This window comes from Gorilla gorilla, chromosome 14 (genome assembly GCF_029281585.2).
Source record: "Gorilla gorilla gorilla isolate KB3781 chromosome 14, NHGRI_mGorGor1-v2.1_pri, whole genome shotgun sequence".
Lineage (NCBI taxonomy): Eukaryota > Metazoa > Chordata > Mammalia > Primates > Hominidae > Gorilla > Gorilla gorilla.
The window spans coordinates 43,657,512-43,678,135 of NC_073238.2; the positions used below are offsets into that span (position 1 = coordinate 43,657,512).

General features: G+C 41.2%; 1 protein-coding gene across 9 annotated transcripts in view; it reads left to right on the forward strand.

Moving 5' to 3' along the window:
* Window positions 1-20,624, forward strand: part of MTUS2 (microtubule associated scaffold protein 2) — a 694,372-nt gene that overhangs the window by 508,584 nt on the left and 165,164 nt on the right. The window lies entirely within an intron of this gene.

Genomic DNA, 20,624 nt, shown 5'->3' on the forward strand with positions numbered 1-20,624 from the left:
GAAAACACTTTAAAGATCTAACCTTAAGAAATAATATTGTCTAAAAGGAAGAAGAACAGAGATAATGGGTATCAAATGATTTGTTAGTCTGTCAGCAAGGAAACCATTTATTTGCATTCAGATATGAATAAACTGCATAAGGTTGCTTGAAAGTCAAAAATTGCTTATTATGAATATTCCTGGCCAGGCGTGGTGGCTCACGCCTGTAATCCCAGCACTTTGGGAGGCCAAGGCAGGTGGATCACTTGAGGTCAGGAGTTCCAGACCAGCCTAGCCAACATAGCGAAACCCTGTGTCTACTAAAAATATAAAAAATAGCTGGGTATGGTGGCTTTCGCCTGTAGTCCCAGCTACTTGGGAGGCTGAGGCAGGAGAATCACTTGAACTCGAGAGGTGGAGGTTGCAGTGAGCCGAGATCACGCCATTGCACTCCAGCCTGGGTGACAGAGTGAGACTTCATCTCAAAAAAAAAGAAGAAGAAGAAGAGGAAGAGGGAGGAGGAGGAGGAGGAGGGAGGAGGAGGAGGAGGAGGGAGGAAGGAGAAGAAGAAAAGAAGAAGAAGGAGGAAGAAGAAGGAAGAGGAAGAAGAAGAAGAGGAGGAGGAGGAAGAAGAAGAAGAAGAAGAAGAAGAAGAAGAAGAAGAAGAAGAAGAAGAAGAAGAAGAAGAAGAAGAAATCGTATTGTAAGACATTCATGCCATTGTAGAACACTATGTAACACAACTTCAAAAGATTTTCTTTAAGCCCAAAAATGGTGGCCATAATAGCAGCTAATGTTTGAGCTCTAACTGCATGCCAGGTACTGCCCTGTGCTCTTTCAATATCTTAATTGATTTAATGTCCACAAAAACTCTGTGAGACAGGTTGTATTATTGCCCCTTTCTTTACATGTGAGGAAAGTGAGGCACAGACATTTCATTAATTTGCCCAAAGTCACAGGTAATAAGTAGTAGAGCCTTGGTTTTAACCTAAGCAATCTGTGTCCCGGACTTACATTGTTAGCTGCTACACTGTTAACCCAACAGCATGGAGAATAGAGAACTTATTAAAATTGCTGATTAATTTAAAATTTATGGAAAATAGGTCAAAGCCGTAAATGTGAAGGACAGGAGACAAAGCCTGGTAATTGGGTGAGAGATCTGAGGACCCTGCATAAATCTGGAATTTCTAAAGGGTAACACCTTGGCCAGATGCACAAGGAAGGAAAAGAAAACTCACCCTGCGGGAGACTGACTGATTGCAGCTTCAGCTCTGAGGGAAGCCGAGGATGGGGAGCAAGCCCTCCCCCAGGAACCTTTGACCACAAGCCAGCCCCACTGCAGTTTAAGAGATGGAGTCTGTGCTGCCACTGTGCTCTGAAAATCCAATTTAAAATGCTGTAGTGCTCTGAAGATCCAATTTAAAATGCTGTAGTGCTTATGGCTACTTAGTCGACTAAGATGTGAAATCACACACACAAGGAAACAAGCCACCATAAATAAGGTCCTTATATTCTGGAGAAAGAGTAAAAATAATATGTAATTTTAGACTTAACCATGTTAAAATATTTGTTAAAATTTCTAAGATGACCAATAAAATACATATATATTGTTCTGAACCCTAGATGGGAAAATATTGGAATGAGGGCTTAAAAAAATTCAATCAATACAAAGGAAGGAAAAAGAAGGAAAGAAGGAAGGCCAGGAGGGAGATGGGAGAAATTGAAAGAATACAATAAGATATTAGAAATGAACTCAAATATGTCATAATGACTTACATGAACTATACTCTCTAAACTAACTCAAAGATTTAGATTACCAGAGCCAGGCGTGGTGGCTCGTGCCTGTAATCCCAGCACTTTGGGAGGCTGAGGCGGGTGGATTACCTGAGGTCAGGAGTTCGACACCAGCCTGACCAACATGGTGAAACCCTGTCTCTACTAAAATACAAAAATTAGCCAGGTGTGGTGGTGCGTGCCTGTAGTCCCAGCTACTTGGGAAGCTGAGGCAGGAGTATCATTTGAACCTGGGAGGCAGAGGTTGCAGTGAGCCAAGGTCACGCCACTACACTCCAGCCTCGGCAACAGACTGAGATTCCTTCTCAAAAAATAAAATAAAATAAAATAAAAATTTAAAAAATAAATTACTAGACTGTATTCACTTATTAAACAGTCCAAAGGTATGTTTCAAGTGCATTTTTATGCTGTAAAATCTAGCTTTAGATTGTTTCCAAAGTATACTCCTAAAATATAAAAATATTAAAAATGTATAAGTAAAAGGATGGAAAATTAATATTTATACCAAAAAAACTAAACTGAAGAAAGTTTGTGGCATTATAGTTGTAAAACATATCTATTGTGGAATAATGAACAAATACTAAACTACCCTATGCTTAAACTATAGAACTTGTTAAGTTTTGCCATGTGTACACAGCTGTGAAACCATCATCCCATGCAAGATAACACACATGTCCACCAACCTTCAGAGTTTCCTGGGACCCCTTTGTCATACCACCTGCCTACCATTCTACACCCCCACCCCAAACCCCAGACAACCACTGATCTGTTCTGTCACTAGAGATTAGTTTGTATTTTCTAAAATTTTATATAAATGGAATCATTTAATATGTATTCTAGTTTTACTGGCTTCTTTCAACATAATTTAGATTCATCCATCTGGTAATAACCAATTCCATTTTACTGGTGCATAGAATTCTATTATATAGACATCACTATTTATTTACTTGTTGATGGAAATTGGGGCTTTCCCCCCAGAATTTGGCTATAATAAGTAAAGCCAAATCTTTGTACAAATGTACAAGATTTGTGCAAATCTTGGTATGAACATCTGCTTCCATTTCTCTTGGGTAAATATCTAAGAATGAAATGGCTGGGTCATATGGTAGCTACATGTTTAACTTCTTAAAGATGCCAAACTGTTTTCCAAAGTGGTTGTACCGTTTTACATTTTCAACAGTTGTATATGACAGTTCCAGTTTCTCCACATTCTTGCCAACCCTTGATATAATCAGTCTTTTTTTATAGACATTCTAATAGGTGTGTCATGATACCTCATTGTGGTTTTAATTTGCCTTTTGCTAATAACTGATGATGTTATAATGTTGACTATCTTTCTATGTGTTTGACAGCTGTATATGTTCTTTGATAAAATATCTATCCAAATATTTTTCCATTTTTTAAATTGGGTTGTTTTCTTATTGAATTTTGAGAGTTTTATATTCTGGATATAATTCTTTCTTATGTTATAAATTACTATAAATTTTATTAATTTACAAAAATAGTATTCATTTTCCATATATGAAAATACATTTGATAATAGAAAAATCCAAATTCTGCCAAAATATGTTTAAAGAGGTACATTTTGAGTCAGTATGAGTGACCATGGCCCAGGCCACACAATCTCAAGAAATCCTGATAAAGTGTGCCTGAAGCAGCCAGATTACAGCTTGATTTTATACATTTCAGGGAGACAGGAATTGCAGGAAAATCATAAATCAATATGAGGAAGGCATACATTGGTTTGGCCTTAAAAAGGCCAGACCTCTCAAAGCAGAGGGCTGGGGAGATCATAGGTGGGTTTTAGGGATTCTTTAGTTGACAGTTGGTTGGGATAGTTAAGCTAATGTCTAAAACTTGAAATCAGTAGAAAGGAATGTTTGAGTTAAGCTAAGGGGGTTGTGGAGACCAAGGTTCTTAGTATGTAAATGAAGCCTCATATGTGGCAGCCCTCAGAGAGAATAGATGGAAAATGTCTCTTTGCAGATTTCAAGCTCTCAGGCTCTCAGTTAATCTCTCCAGATCTGAGAAAGCCTAGAAAGGGAGAGGTCTGACTACATTAATGGAACATTAATCTGATGCAAATTATTCCCACAAAAGACAGCTTTGCAGGGTCATTTTAGTCTGATGATCCTGTGGCAGCCGTTTCAAAACATGTTAAAGAAATATACTGTGGGATAAAACTTTTTTTACTTCTTTCAGCATCTGCTATCTGTCATGTTATGCTGTGTACCACAGTCAGGTTGGAAAGCAAGCTACATTATATAGGGTTCATAAAACCTGTCTGATGAGATTTTATGGTTTGTAGGGCGTGACTCCCCCAGGCCCTTAGATAGGAATTTGGGCAAGAGAAAAAGAAGGTCATAGTCCTCACATTTAAAAACTATTATTTTATGTTGCATGCAGTGCATTATATTTGTAAGTGGTAGATAATTACAGATTTCTATTATAATATTTTAATATACCCTTTTTTAAAATTATACTTTAAGTTCTGGGATACATGTAGAGGACGTGCAGGTTTGTTACATAGGTGTACACGTGCCATGGTGGTTTGCTGCACCCATGAACCCATTACCTGCATTAGGTATTTCTCCTAATGCTATCCCTCCCCTAGCCCCCCACCCCCTGACAGGCCCGGGTTTGTGATGTTCCCCTCCCTGTGCTCCCTGTGTCCATGTGTTCTTGTTATTCAGCTCCCACTTATGAGTGAGAACATGGGGTATTTGGGTTTCTGTTCCTGTGTAAGTGTGCTGAGAATGATGGTTTCCAGCTCCATCCATGGCCCTGCAAAGGACATGAACTCATCCTTTTTTATGGCTGCATAGTATTCCATGGTGTACATGTCTCACATTTTCTTTATCCAATCTATCACTGATGGGTATTTGGGTTGATTCCAAGTCTTGCTATTGTGAATAGTGCTGCAATAAACATACATGTGCATGTGTCTTTTTTTTTTTTTTTGAGATGAAGTCTCACTCTGTTGCCAGGCTGGAGTGCAGTGGTGTGATCTTGGCTCACTGCAACCTGTGCCTCCTGGGTTCAAGCAATTCTCCTGCCTCAGCCTCCTGAGTAGCTGGGACTACAGGTGTGTGCCACTACACCTGGCTAATTTTTTTATTTTTAGTAGAGATGGGGTTTCACCATGTTGGCCAGGCTGATCTCAAACTCCTGACCTCAGGTAATCCACCCATCTCAGCCTCCCACAGTGCTGGGATTACAGGTGTGAGCCACTGCGCCTAGCTGCATGTGTCTTTATAATAGAATGATTGATAATTCTTTGGGTATATATCCAGTAATGGAATTGTTGGGTCAAATGGTATTTCTGGTTCTAGATCCTTGAGGAATCACCACATTGTCTTCCGCAATGGTTGAACTAATTTACACTCCCACCAACAGTATAAAAGCATTCCTATTTCTCCACATCCTCTCCAGCATCTGTTGTTTTCTGACTTTTGAATGATCGCCATTCTAACTGGTGTGAGATGGTATCTCATTGTGATTTTGATTTGCATTTTGCTAATGACCAGCTTTTTTTACATGTGTTTGTTGGCCACATAAGTGTCTTCTTTTGAGAAGTGTCTGTTGATTTCCTTTGCCCACTTTTTGATGGGGTTATTTGCTTTTTACTTTTAAATTTGTTTAAGTTCATTGGAGATTCTTGATATTAGCCTTTTGTGAGATGGATAGATTGCAAAAATTTTCTCCCATTCTGTTGGTTGCCTGTTCACTCTGATGCTAGTTTCTTTTGCTGTGCAGAAGATCTTTAGTTTAATTAGACCCCATTTGTCGATTTTGGCTTTTGTTGCCACAGCTTTTGGTGTTTTAGTCGTGAAGTTTGCCTGTGTCTAGGTCCTGAATAGTATTGCCTGGGTTTTCTTCTAGGGTTTTTATGGGTTTAGGTCTTATGTTTAAGTCTTTAATCCATCTTGAGTTAATATTTTTGTAAGATGTAAGGAAGGGGTCCAGTTTCAGTTTTCTGCATGTGGCGAGCCAGTTTTCCCAACACCATTTATTAAATAGGGAATCCTTTCCCCATTGCTTGTTTTTGTCAGGGTTGTCAAAGATCAGATGGTTGTAGATGTGTGGCATTATTTCGGAGGCCTTTATTCTGTTCCATTGGTCTATATATCTGTTTTGGTACCAATACCATGCTGTTTTGGTTACTGTAGCATTATAGTATTGTTTGAAGTCAGGTAGCGTGATGCCTCCAGCTTTATTCTTTTTGATTAGGATAATCTTGGCAATGCAGGCTCTTTTTTGGTTCCATATGAAATTTAAAGTAGTTTTTTTCTAATTATGTGAAGAAAGTCAATGGTAGCTTGATGGGGATAGCACTGAATCTATGAATTACTTTGGGCAGTATGGCCATTTTCACGATACTGATTCTTTCTGTCCATGAGCATGGAATGTTTTTCCATTTGTTTGTGTCCTCTCTTATTTCATTGAGCAGTGGTTTGTAGTTCTTCTTGAAGAGGTCCTTCACATCCCTTGTAAGTTGTCTTCCTAGGTACTTTTTTCTCTTTGTAGCAGTTGTGAATGGGAGTTCACTCATGATTTGGCTCTCCGTTTGTCTAGTATTGGTGTATAGGAATGCTTGTGATTTTTGCACATTGATTGTGTATCCTGAGACTTCGGTGAAGTTGCTTATCAGCTTAAGGATATTTGGAGCTGATACGATGGGGTTTTCTAAATATATAATCGTGTAATCTGCAGAGACAGTTTGACTCCCTCTCTTCCTGTTCGAATATCCTTTATTTGTTTCTCTTGCCTGATTGCCCAGGCTAGAGCAATACTTCCAAATTTCATATGGAACCAAAAAAGAGCCATATAGCCAAGACAATCCTACGCAAAAAGAACAAAACTGGAGACATCATGCTACCCGACTTGAAACTATATTACAAGGCTACAGTAACCTTCCAATACTATGTTGAATAGGAGTGGTGAGAGAGGGGATCCTTGTCTTGTGCCGGTTTTCAAAGGGAATGCTTCCAGCTTTTGCCCATTCAGTGTGATATTGGTTGTGGGTTTATCATAAATAGCTCATAGTATTTTGAGATATGTTCCATAAATACCTAGTTTATTGAGAGTTTCTAGCGTGAAGCACTGTTGAATTTTATCAAAGGTCTTTTCTGCATTTATTGAGATAATCATGTGGTTTTTGTCATTGGTTCTGTTTATGTGATGGATTAGGTTTATTGATTTGCATACGTTGAACCAGACTTGCATCCTAGGGATAAAGCCGAGTTGATCGTGGTGGATAAGCTTTTTGATGTTCTGCAGGGTTCAGTTTGCCAGTATTTTATTGAGGATTTTATCGTTAATGTTCATCAGGGATATTGGCCTGAAATTTTCTTTTTTTGTTGTGTCTCTGACAGGTTTTGATATCAGGATGATGCTGGCCTCATAAAATGAGTTAGGGAGGAGTCCTTCTTTTTTCTGTTGTTTGGAATAGTTTCAGAAGGAATGGTGCCAGCTCCTCTTTGTACCTCAGGTAGAGTTCGGCTATGAATCCATCCAGTCCTGGGCCTTTTTTCATTGGTAGGCTATTAATTACTGCCTCAATTTCAGAACTTGTTATTGGTCTATTCAGGGATTCGACTTCTTGCTGGTTTAGTATTGGGAGGGTGTATGTGCTCAGGAATTTATCCATTTCTTCTAGATTTTCAAGTTTATTTGAGTAGAGGTGTTTATAGTATTCTCGGATGGTAGTTCGTATTTCTGTGGGATCAGTGGTGATGTCCCCTTTATCATTTTTTATTGCATCTATTTGATTCTTCTTTCTTTTCTTCTTTATTAGTCTGGCTAGTGGTCTATCTAATTTGTTAATCTTTTCAAAAAACAAGCTCCTGGTTTCATTGATTTTTTTGAAGGGTTTTTCGTATCTCTGTCTCCTTCGGTTCTGCTCTGATCTTAGTTATTTCTTGTCTTCTGCTAGCTTTTGAATTTGTTTGCTCTTGCTTCTCTAATTCTTTTTTTTTTTTTTTCGGGGACAGAGTCTCGCTCAGTTGCCCAGGCTGGAGTGCAGTGGCGCGATCTCGGCTCACTGCAAGCTCCGCCTCCTGGGTTCATGCCATTCTCCTGCCTCAGCCTCCCGAGTAGCTGGGACTACAGGCGCCCGCCACTACACCCGGCTAATTTTTTTGTATTTTTAGTAGAGACGGGGTTTCACTGTGTTAGCCAGGATGGTCTCGATCTCCTGACCTCGTGATCTGCCTGTCTCGGCCTCCCAAAGTGCTGGGATTACAGGCGTGAGCCACCACGCCCGGCCTTCTCTAGTTCTTTTAATTGTGATGTTAGGATGTTGATTTTAGATCTTTCCCTCTTTCTCCTGTGGGCATTTAGTGCTATAAATTTCGCTCTAAACACTGCTTTAGCTGTGTCCCAGAGATTCTGGTACATTGTGTATTTGTTCTCATTGGTTTCAAAGAACTTATTTATTTTTGCCTTAATTTCATTCCTTACCCAGTAGTCATTCAGGAGCAGGTTGTTCAATTTTTCTGTAGTTGTGCAGTTTTGAGTGAGTTTCTTTTCTTTCTTTTTTTTGAGATACAGTGTCGCTGTTGTTGTCCAGGCGGGATTGCAATGGCATGATCTCAGCTCACCGTAACCTCCACCTCCTGGGTTCAAGTGATTCTCCTGCCTCAGCCTCCCAAGTAGTGGGGATTATAGGCATGCACCACCATGCCCGGTTAATTTTGTATTTTTAGTAGAGATGGGGTTTCTCCATGTTGGTCAGGCTGGTCTCTAACACCCTACCTCAGGTGATCCGCATTCCTCAGCCTCCCAAATTGCTGGGATTACAGGCTTGAGCCACCGCAACCGGCCTTGAGTGAGTTTCATAATCCTGAGTTCTAATTTGATTGCACTGTGGTCTGAGAGACTGTTTGTTAGGATTTACATTCTTTTGCATTTTCTGGGGAGTTTTTTACTTCCAATTATGTGGTCAATTATAGAATAAGTGTGATGTGGTGCTGAGAAGAATGTATATTCTGTTGATTTGGGGTGGAGAGTTCTGTAGATGACTATTAGGTCCGTTTGGTCCAGAGCTGAGTTCAAGTCCTGAATATCTGTGTTAATTTTCTGTCTCATTGATCTGTCTAATATTGACAGTGGGGTGTCAAAGTCTCCCACTATTATTGTGTGGGAGTCTAAGTCTTTTTGTAGGTCTCTAAGAACTTATTTTATGAAGCTGAGTGCTCCTGTATTGGGAGCATATGTATTTAGAGTGGTTAGATCTTCTTGTTGCATTGATCCCGTTACCATTATATAATGCCCTTCTTTGCCTTTTTTGATCTTTGTTGGTTTAAAGTCTGTTTTATCAGAGACTAGGATTGCAACCCATTTTTTTGTTTTGTTTTGTTTTGTTTTTGCTTTCCATTTGCTTGGTAAATATTCCTCCATCCCTTTGTTTTGAGCCTATGTGTGTCTTTGCACGTGAGATGGGTCTCCTGAATACAGGACACCAATGAGTCTTGACTCTTTATCTAATTTGCCAGTCTGTGTCTTTTAATTGGGGCATTTAGCCCATTTACATTTAAGGTTAATATTATTATGTGTGAATTTGATCCTGTCATTATGATGCTAGCTGGTTATTCTGCCAGTTAGTTGATGCAGTTTCTTCATGGTGTCAATGGTCTTTACAATTTGGTATGTTTTTGCAGTGGCTGGTACCAGTTATTCCTTTCCATGTTTAATGCTTCCTTCAGGAGCTCTTGTAAGGCAGGCCTGGTGGTGACAAAATCTCTCAGTATTTGCTTGTCTGTAAAGGATTTTATTTCTCCTTCACTTTTGAAGCTTAGTTTGGCTCGATATGAAATTTTGGAAAATATTTTCTTTAAGCATGTTGAATATTGGCCCACACTCTCTTCTGGCTGGTAGTGTTTCTGCAGAGAGATCTGCTGTTAGTCTGATGGGCTTCCCTTTGTGGGTAACCTGACTTTTGTCTGTGGCTGCTACTAACATTTTTTCCTTCATTTCAACCTTGATGAATCTGCTAATTATGTGTCTTAGGGGTGCTCTTCTCGAGGAGTATCTTAGTGGTGTTCTCTATATTTTCTGAATTTGAATGTTGGCCTGTGTTGTGGGAAGTCAGGGACCCTGAACGGAGGGACCGGCTGAAGCCACGGCAGAAGAACATAAATTGTGAAGATTTCATGGATATTTATCACTTCCCCAATCAATACTCTTGTGATTTCCTATGCCTGTCTTTACTTTAATCTCTTAATCCTGTCATCTTCGTAAGCTGAGGAGGGTGTACGTCGCCTCAGGACCCTGTGATGATGGCATTAACTGCACAAATTGTAGAGCATGTGTGTTTGAACAATATCAAATCTGGGCACCTTAAGAACAGGATAACAGCAATGTTCAGGGAACAAGGGAGATAACCTTAAAGTCTGGCTGCCTGTGGGCCAGGCGGAACAGAGCCATATTTCTCTTCTTTCAAAAGCAAATAGGAGAAATATCGCTGAATTCTTTTTCTCAGCAAGGAACATCCCTGAGAAAGAGAATGCGTCCCTAAGGAGAGGCCTCTAAAATGGCTCCTTTGGAGACGACCATATCTTTTACAGTCGTAGATCAGGGATGAAATAAGCCCCGGTCTCCCGTAGTGCTCCCAGGCTTATTAGGACGAGGAAATTCCTGCCTAATAAATTTTGGTCAGACCGGTTGTCTGCTGTCAAACCCTGTCTCCTGATAAGATGTTATCAGTGACAATGTGTTCCCGAAACTTCATTAGCAATTTTAATTTCACCCTGGTCCTGTGATCTCGCCTTGCCTCCATTTGCCTTGTGGTATTTTATTACCTTGTGAAGCATGTGATCTCTGTGACCCACACCCTATTTGTATACTCCCTCCCCTTTTGAAAATCACTAATAAAAACTTGCTGGTTTTGCGGCTTGGGGGGCATCATGGAACCTGCCAACATGTGGTATCTCCCCCAGACACCCAGCTTTAAAATTTCTCCTTTTGTACTCTTTCACTTTATTTCTCAGACCGGCCAACACTTAGGGAAAATAGAAAAGAACCTATGTGAATTATCGGGGGCGGGTTCCCCCAGTAGGCCTGTCTTGCTAGGTTGAGGAAGTTCTGCTAGATAATATCCTGAAGAGTGTTTTCCAACTTGGTTCCTTTCTCACCATCACTTTCAGATACAGTCAAACATATGTTTGGTCTTTTCACGTAGTCCCATATTTCTTGGCAGCTTTGTTCATTTCTTTTCATTCTTTTTTCTCTAATCTTTTCTTCACCCTCTACTTCATTAAGTTGATCTTCAATCTCTGATATCCTTTTTCCCACTTGATCGATTTGGCTATTGAAACTTGTGTGTTTCACGAAGTTCTTGTGCTGTATTTTTCAGCTCCACCAGGTCATTTATGTTCTTCTCTAAACTGGTTATTCTAGTTAGCAATTCCTCTAACCTTTGTTCAAGGTTCTTAGATTCCTTACCTTGCCTTCTGAAGCCTACTTCTGTGAGTTCGTCGAACTCATTCTCCGTCCAGTTTTGTTCCCTTGCTGGCCAGGAGTTGTAATCCTTTGGAGGAGAAAAGGCATTCTGGTTTTTGGAATTTTCAGCCTTTTTGTGCTAGTTTTTCCTCATCTTCATAGATTTATCTACCTTTGGTCTTTGATGTTGGTGACCTTCCGATGGGGTTTTTGTGTGGACGTCCTTTTTGTTGATGTTATGCTATTCCTTTCTGTTGTTAGTTTTCCTTCTAACATTCAGGCCCCTCTGCTGCAGGTCCGCTAGAGTTTGCTGGAGGTCCACTCCAGACCCTGCTTGCCTGGGTATCATGAGCGGAGGCTGCAGAACAGCAAAAAATTGCTGCCTGTTCCTTCCTCTGGAAGCTTTGTCCTGGAAGGGCACCCGCCAGATGCTAGCAGGAGCTTTCCTGTATGAGATGTTTATTGACCCCTGCTGGGAGGTATCTCCCAGTACAGGAGGCATGGGGGTCAGGGACCCACTTGAGGAGGCAGTCTGTTCCTTAGCAGAGCTCCAGCGCTGTGCTGGGAAATCCACTGCTCTCTTCAGAGCTGGCAGGAAGGAACAACATTTAAGTCTGCTGAAGCTGCACCCACACCTGCCCCTTTCCCCAGATGCTCTGTTTCAAGGAGATGGGAATTCTATCTATAAGCCCCTGATTGTGGTCACTGCCTTTCTTTCAGAATTCCCTGCCCAGAGAGGAGGAATCTAGAGAGGCAGTCTGGCTACAGCGGCTTTGCAGCACTGAGGTGGGCTCCGCCCAGTTCAAACCTCCCAGCAGCTTTGTTTATACTGTGAGGGGAAAACCACCTACTCAAGCCTCAGTAATGGCAGATGCCCTTTCCCCCACCAAGCTCAAGGGTCCCAGCTTGACTTCAGACTGCTGTGCTGGCAGCAAGAATTTCAAGCCAGTGGATCTTAGCTTGCTGGGCTCTGTGGGGGTGGGTTCCGCTGAGCTAGACCACTTGGCTCCCTGGCTTCAGCCCCCTTTCCAGGGGGGTGAACAGTTCTCTCTCACTGGTGATCCAGACACCACTGGCATATGAAAAAAAAAACTCCTGCAACTAGCTCTGTGTCTACCCGGATGGCCACCCAGTTTTGTGCTTGAAACCCAGGCCCCTGGTGGTATAGGCACCCAAGGGAATCTCCTGGTCTCTGGGTTGTGAAGACCATGGGAAAAGCGCAATTTCTGACCTGAATGCACCATTCCTCATGGTACAGTCCCTCATGGCTTCTGTTGGCTAGCGGAGGGAGTTCTTAGACCCCTAGCACTTCCCAGAGGAGGCAGTGCCCCACCCTGCTTTGTCTCACCCTCCATGGGCTGCACCTACTGTCTAACCAGTCCCAGTGAGATGAGCCATGTACCTCAGTTGGATATGCAGAAATCACCTGCCTTCTGCGTTGATCTCGCTGGGTGCTGCAGACCAGAGCCGTTTTATTTATTTTTTATTTTTCTATTTTTTTTTTTTTTTTTGAGATGGGGGTCTCACTCGGTCACACAGACTGGAGTGCAGTGGCACAATCTCGGCTCATTGCAATCTCTGCCTCGCAGGTTCAAGTGATTCTCCTGCCTGAGCTTCCTGAGTAGCTAGGACTACAGGTGCCTGCCACCACCCCTGGCTAATTTTTTTGTTGTTTTTTTGGGGTTTTTTTTTTGAGACAGTCTCTCGCTCTGTTGCCTGGGCTGGAGTACATTGGCGCAATCTCGGCTCACTGCAACTTCTGCCTCCCAGGTTCAAGCAATTCTCCTGCCTCAGCCTCCCAAGTAGCTGGGACTACAGGTGTGTGCCACTATGCCCTGCTAATTTTTTTTTTTTTTTTTTTTTTTTTTTTAGTAGAGACAGGGTTTCACCATGTTGGTTGGCCAGGATGGTCTCGATCTCTTGACCTCGTGATTTGCCCACCTCAGCCTCCCAAAGTGCTGGGATTACAGGCGTGAGCCACTGTGCCTGGCCATGACCGGACCATCTTGCCAGCCACCCTACCTTTTCTTTCTGTAATTCTTATATGAGCTAAATGATACACAGTTTTCCCCGATAATCTAGGGCTTGTTTCACATTCTCCTAACAGTACATTTTGAAGAGGTTATGTTCTTAATTTTAACTAAGTTTAATTCATGATTTTTTTCTTTTGTACACTGTTTTTGGTATTATCTAAAAAATATTTGCAGCCAGAGGCAGTGGCTCACACCTGTAATCCCAGCACTTTGGGAGGCCCAGGCAGATGGATTGCCTGAGCTCAGGAATTCAAGACCAGCCTGGGCAACACGGTGAAACCCAGTCTCTATTAAAATACGAAGAAAAATTAGCTGGGCATGGCGGCATGAGCCTGTAATCCCAGTTACTTGGGAGGCTGAGGCAGGAGAATCGCTTGAACTGGGGAGGCGGAGGTTGCAGTGAGCTGAGATAATGCCATTGCACTCCAGCCTGGGCGACAGAGGAAGACTCCATCTCAGAAAACAAACAAAAAAACAAAGTTGCATAACCCAAAGTCACAAAAATGTAGGTTTTACATTTAAGTCTATGATCTACTTGAGTTAGTTTTTGTATATAGTGTGAGGTGTGGCTTGAATTTTTCTTTTCTTGCTTAAGGATTTGCAACTGATTTCTATAATTTTTTTAATAAAGACACTATTATTTAAAAGAACAAATATTTAACAATGCAAACTGTGAAAGTGGAGGATATGCCTGCCTCCTGTTCCCAGGGAGAAGGCAGAAGTGGGTGGGCAGGGGAAAGGTAAGGGTTTTGAGAGCAGCACGGTCTCTTCAGTGTGGGCTCTGCAGGCTAAGGAGAGGCGGGGCTGAGGCTTGCAGAATGCTCAGGTGAAGCAGTGGGAAGTGCCCTGGTGGGGTCAGTGGTTCCTGTGGGGGTAAAACAAGGGTCAATAGGATGAGGCAGTCTGGAGGCTCAGGAGAAGGTGGCAGGGCCCTGACTCTAAGCCGGGCTGCAGGCTGGGTGTGCGCAGAGGTACGTGGTCCTCCTGGGGCGGCTCCTTGGGGTGTAGGAAGGCCCAATACAGACATTGTTGCACCTACTCCTAGAGCTCCCAAGGTGGCTCTTCAACTGGGCTGTGGCCGGCGTACTTCCTGCAGTAGGGCAGGCAGCAGGCTGAGGGAAGGCTGCTTCTCCTGGAAGACACTGCTGCTGGAGAGTGGAGGCTTCTTCTGAGCGGCCCAGGCCTGGGCACAAAGGCGGGGACCTCCCCATGTCTCCTGATGGGCTTGAAAGCTGATAGCCTGGGTGACGGGCTCTGCTTGCTACGCTTGGTGTCTGGGACCTCAAACCAGAGTGGCTCGTCGAATTTCTTTTTTCCCTTGCTGCGCTGGCTGAGGGCCTACAGCATGGTCTCCCTGGCACAGGGATCTGGGGCCTGGGGGGGAGGTGGCGCTTATACAGACTCCCCTCTGTGCTCCGGCGGGGTGATTTTCACTGTCACCAGGCTGCGGACGGGCTGGGGGTGCCAGGCCTTCCAAAGCCACTGCTTCATGTAGGCCAGGTGAGCCTAAGAAAAGTCCAGCCCAGTGATGCTCAGGAGCGGTGGCCTGTTGGGAAAGTGCCTGCAGGCCTCAGGGACCATCTCTCTCTGGATACGGGCATAGTCCCAGCTGAGAGGAGCGGTGAGGAGGGGCCGGGTGCGGACCCAGCGCTTCCCATTGACGTAGACGACTTTGCAGCCATCCTTGACCTGGGAGCGGAGAAGGGGCCTGGACCACAAGGCCCGGTGTTTCTGGGATTGGGGCGGCACTATGGTCCGGGGCCAGCCCAGGTACCAGCTCAAGTAGTTGCCCATGACAGCAATGCAGTAGTCGGGACGTTCCCTTAGAAATTCAGCTTCCAGAAGTTTCCGAAGTCTGCGGCCGGGGCCAAGTGTGCTGAGCTTGGTGACCGTTGGAATCAGGACGCCGGAAAGCGCGCAAAGCATCGCAAGCTGGCACCCTCTGGCTATAGGGTTCCGCACGGGCCAGGCCGGTGCCTCGCGGAATCCGGGACGTCACAGGGCGCAGCTACAGCGGGGGAGGGCAGCACCCAGATGATCTGGGGGACCAGGGAAGCTCAAGCCTCCCTCCTTCCCACTGATGGTCCCAGTCACTTGGCTCTGGGCAGAGGGGCCTAGCAGCTGCCTCTACTTTTGTGCCTGACCTTTAAAGGTAGAAGATAGAATTTCTGCCAGGTCCTGAAAACTGCAGATGCCTGTTGACAGAAGGGTGCTGTCTTTGATCAGTGTGAAAATGAACACAATACACTTGGATACTCTTTCAAGGAAAAACAAATCATTTACTCATATCAGTAAAGGTGATGTGTGTTTCATTCTTCTAGGATGGATGTTAATGTCACTTTTTGCAATTTTGCTCTTAAGAAAATGGAGTCATCAGGTTTTGTCTTAGCACAGGCAATGTTGATTTTTTGTGGATTTCCTGTAATTTCCAGCCTTCATACATCCATGAATAGATTGTCTGTCTCTGAACACTAATGTCATTTCTCTTTTTTTGCTTTTATTTTTTAAAATTATTTCAGTAGTTTTTGGGGGAAAGGTGATGTTTGGTTATATGTATAAGTTCTTTGGTGGTGATTTCTGAGGTCTTGGTGCACTCATTACTCTAGCAGTGTACGTTGCATGCAATGTGTAGTCTTTCATCCCTCGCTCACCTCCCACTCATTCCCCCAAGTTCCCAAAGTGCATTGAATCATTCTTATGCCTTTGCATCCTCGTAGCTTAGCTCCCACTTATGAGTGAGAACATACAATGTTTAGTTTTCCATTCCTAAGTTACTTCGCTTAGAATAATGGTCTCCACCTTCATCTAGGTTGCTGTGAATGCCATTATTTCTTTTCTTTTTTAAGGCTGATGAGTATTTCATAGTACGTTTGTACCACATTTTCTTTATCCACTCGTTAATTGATGGGCATTTGGGCTGATTCCATATTTTTGCAATTGTGAATTCTGCTGCTATACAAATGTGTGTGCAAGTATCTTTTTTGTAAAATGAATTCTTTTCCTCTGGGTAAGTACCCAGTAGTGGGATTGCTGGATTAAATGGTAGTTCTGTTTTTAGTTCTTTAAGGAGTCTCCACACTGTTTTCCATAGTGGTTTGTACTAGTTTACATTCCCACCAGCAGTATACAAGTGTTCTCTTTTCACAACATCCCCACCAACATCTATTGTTTTTAGATTTTTTTGATTATGGCCATTCTTGCAGGAGTAAGGTGGTTATCACATTATGGCTTTGATTTGCATCTCCCTGATGATTAATGATGATGAGCATTTTTTCATGTTTGTTGGCAATTTGTATAATTGAGAATTGTCTATTCATGTCTTTAGCCCACTTTTTGATGGAATTATTTTTTTCTTGCTGATTTGTTTGAGTTTCTCATAGATTCTGGATGTTAGTCCTTTGTCAGATGCATAGTTTGCAAAGATTTTCTCCCACTCTGAGGGATGTCTGTTCACTCTGCTGATTATTGCATTTACTGTGCAGAAGTGTTTTAGTTGAATTAAGTCCCAGCTATTTATCTCTGTTTTTATTGCATTTGCTTTTGGGTTCGTGGTCATAAAATCCTTGCCAAAGCCAGTGTCTACAAGGGTTTTTCTGATGTTTTCTTCTAGAATTTTTATGGTTTCTTTAATTTTTGTAGATTTAAATCTTTGATCCATCTTGAGTTGATTTTCTTGTATAAGGTGAAAGATGAGGATCCAGTTTCATTCTTCTGCATGCAGCTTGCCAATTATCTCAGCACTATTTGTTGAATAGGGTGTCCTTTCTCCACTTTATGTTTTTGTTTGTGTTGTTGAAAATCAGTTGACTGTAGGTATTAGGCTTTATTTCTGGGTTCTATATTCTGTTCCATTGGTCTATGAGCTTATTTTCATATGAGTACCATGCTGTTTTGGTGACTGTATCCTTGAAGTATAGTTTGAAGTCAGGTGATGTGATGCCTCCAGATTTGTTCTTTTTGCTTAGCCTTGCTTTGGCTATGTGGACTCTTTTTTGGTTCTATATGAATTTTAGAATTGTTTTTTTCTAGTTCTGTGAAGAATGATGGTGGTATTTTGATGGGAATTGCATTGAATTTGTAGATTGCTTTTGGCAGTGTGGTCATTTTCACAATATTGATTCTACCCACCATGAGCATGGCATGGGTTTCCATTTGTTTGTGTCATCTGTGATTTTTTTCGGCAGTGTTTTATAGTTTTCTTTGTAGAGATCTTTCACTCCTTAATTAGGTGTAATATATTTCTAAGTGTTTTTTTGTTTGTTTTGCAGCTATTGTAAAAGGGGTTGAGTTCTTGATTTGATTGTCAGTTTGGTTGCTGTTGTTGTATAGCAGTGCTACTGATTTGTGTATATTGATTTTGTATTCTGAAATATTGCTGAATTCATGTATCAGTTCTAGGAGCTTTTAGGATGAGGCTTTAGGGTTTTCTAGGTATACCATTATGTCATTGGTGAGCAGCAACAGTTTGACTTTCTCTTTACTGATTTGGATGCCCTTTATTTCTTTCTCTTATCTGATTACTCTGGCTAGGACTTCTAGTACTATGTTGAATAGAAGTGGTGAAAGTGGGCATCCTTGACTTGTTCCAGTTCTCAGAGGGAATGCTTTCAGCTTTCCCCCATTCAGTATAATGTTGGCTGTGGGATTGTCATAGATGGCTTTTATTACCTTAAAGTATGTCCTTTCTGTGCTGATTTTGCTGAGGGTTTTAATCATAAAGGGATGGTGGATTTTGTCAAATGCTTTTTCTGTGTCTATTGAGATGATCATGTTATTTTTGTTTTTAATTCTGTTTATATGGTGTATCACATTTATTGACTTGCATGTGTTCAACCATCCCTGCATCTATAGTATGAAACCCACTTGATCATGGTGGATTACCTTTTTTATATGCTGTTGGATTCCATTAGCTAGTATTTTGTTGAGAATTTTTACATCTGTGTTCGTCAGGTAAATTGGTCTGTAATTTTCTTTTTTTGTGATGTTCTTTCCTGGTTTTAGTATTAGGGTGATAATGGCTTCATAGAATGATTTAGGGAGGATTCTCTCTTTGTCTGTCTTTTGAATTAGTGTCAATAGGATTTGTACCAGTTCTTCTTTGAATGTCTCATATAATTCAACTGGGAACTCATCTGGTCCTAGACTTTTTCTTGTTGGCAATTTTTTATTATCATTTCAATCTTGCTGCTTATTACTGGTCTGTTTGGAGTTATAATTTCTTCCTGGTTTAATCTAGGAAGGTTGTATATTTCCAGGAATTTATCCATCTCCTCTAGGTTTTCTACTATGTGCATGTAAAGGTGTTCATAGTAGCCTGGAATGATCTTTTGTATTTCTGTGGTATCAGTTATAGTATCTCCTGTTTTGTTTCTAATCAAGTTTATTTGGATCTTCCCTCTTCTTTTCTTGGTTCATCTTGCTAATGGTCTATCAATTTTGTTTATCTTTTCAAAGAACCAGCTGTTTCATTTATCTTTTGTATTATTTTGTCTTTCAATTTTATTTAGTTCTGCTCTGATCTTTGTTATTTCTTTTCTTCTGCTGGGTTTCAGTTTGGTTTGTTTTTGTTTCTCTAGTTTCTCGAGGTATGACCTTAGATTGTCTGTTTGTCCTCTTTCAGCTTTTTGATGCAGGCATTTAATGCTCCAAACTTTCTTTCCTTGTAGCACTGCTTTTGTTGTATCCCAAAGGTTTTAATAAGTTGTATCACTGTTAACATTTGGTTCAAAGAATTTTTAAATTTCCATCTTGATTTCATTGTTGACCCAATGATCATTCAAGAGCAGGTTATTTAATTTCCATGTATTTGCATGCTTTTGAGGGTTCCTTTTGGAGTTGAGTTCCAGTTTTATTCCAGTGTGGTTTGAAAGAGTACTTGATATAATTTCAATTTTCTGAAATTTATCGAGACTTCTTTTGTGGCCTATCATGTGGTCTATCTTGTAGAATGTTCCATGTGCTGATGAATGTACATTCTGCAGTTGTTGGGTAGAATGTTCTGTAAATATCTGTTAAGTACATTTTTTCTAGGGTATAGTGTAAGTCCATTGTGCCTTTGTTGACTTTCTGTCTTGATGACCTGTCTAGTGCTGTCAGTGGGGTACTGAAGTCTCCCACTGTTATTGTGCTGCCATCTTATCTTATTTTTTTAGGTCTAATAGTAAATGTTTTATAAATTTGGGAGCTCCAGTGTTAGGTGTATATACATTTAGGGTTGTGATATTTTCCTGTTGGACTAGTCCTTTTATCATTAAATAATGTGCCTCTTTGTCTTTTTTAACATTTTGCTTTAAAGTCTGTTTTGTCTGATGTAACAATAGCTACTCCGGCTCATTTTTGGTGTCCATTTGCATGGAATGTCTTTTTCCACCCCTCTACCTTAAGTTTATGTGAGTCCTTATGTGTTGTTAGATGAGTCTCTTGAAGAGAGCAGATACTTTGTTGATGAATTCTTATCCATTCTGCCATTCTGTATCATTTAAGTGGAACATTTAGGCCATTTACATTCAGTGTCAATATTGAGATGTGAGGTACTATTCTACTCATTATGCAGGTTGTTGCCTGAATACCTTGTTGTTGTTTTTTTGTCATTCTGTTATTGTTTTATATATGCTGTGAGATTTATGCTTTAAGGTGGTTCTATTTTGATGTATTTTGAAAATTTGTTTCAAGATTTACAACTCCCTTTAGCAATCTTGTAGTTCTGGCCTGGTAGTGGCAAATTCTCTCAACATTTGTTTGTATGAAAAAAGACTGTGTCTTTCATTTATGAAGCATAGTTTCATTGGATACAAAACTCACGGCTGACAATTGTTTTGTTTAAGGAGGCTAAAGGTAGGACCCCAATCCCTTCTGGCTTGTAGGGTTTCTGCTGAAAAATTCGCTATTAATCTGATAGATGTTCCTTTATAAATTACTTGATACTTTTTCCTCACAACTTTTAAGATTCTTTCCTTTGTCTTCACTTTAGATAACCTGATGACTAGGTGCCTAGGCAATGATCTTTTGCGATAAATTTCCCGGGTGTTCTTTGAGCTTCTTGTGTTTGGCTATCTAGATCTCTAGCAAGGCCAGAGAAGTTTTCCTTGATTATTCCCTCAAATGTGTTTTCCAAACTTCCAGATTTCTTTCCTTTCTCAGAAACACCAATTATTGTTAGATTTGGTCATTTAACATAATCCCAAACTTCTTGGAGGCTTTGTTCATTTTTTAAAATTCTTTTTTCTTTGTCTTTGTTGGAATGGGTTAATTCAAAAGCCTTGCCTTCGAGCTCTGAATTCCTTTCTTCTGCTTGTTTGATTCTGTTGGTGACAGTTTCCAGTGTATTTTGCATTTCTCTAAGTGTGTCCTTCATTTTCAGAAGTTGTGATTGTTTTT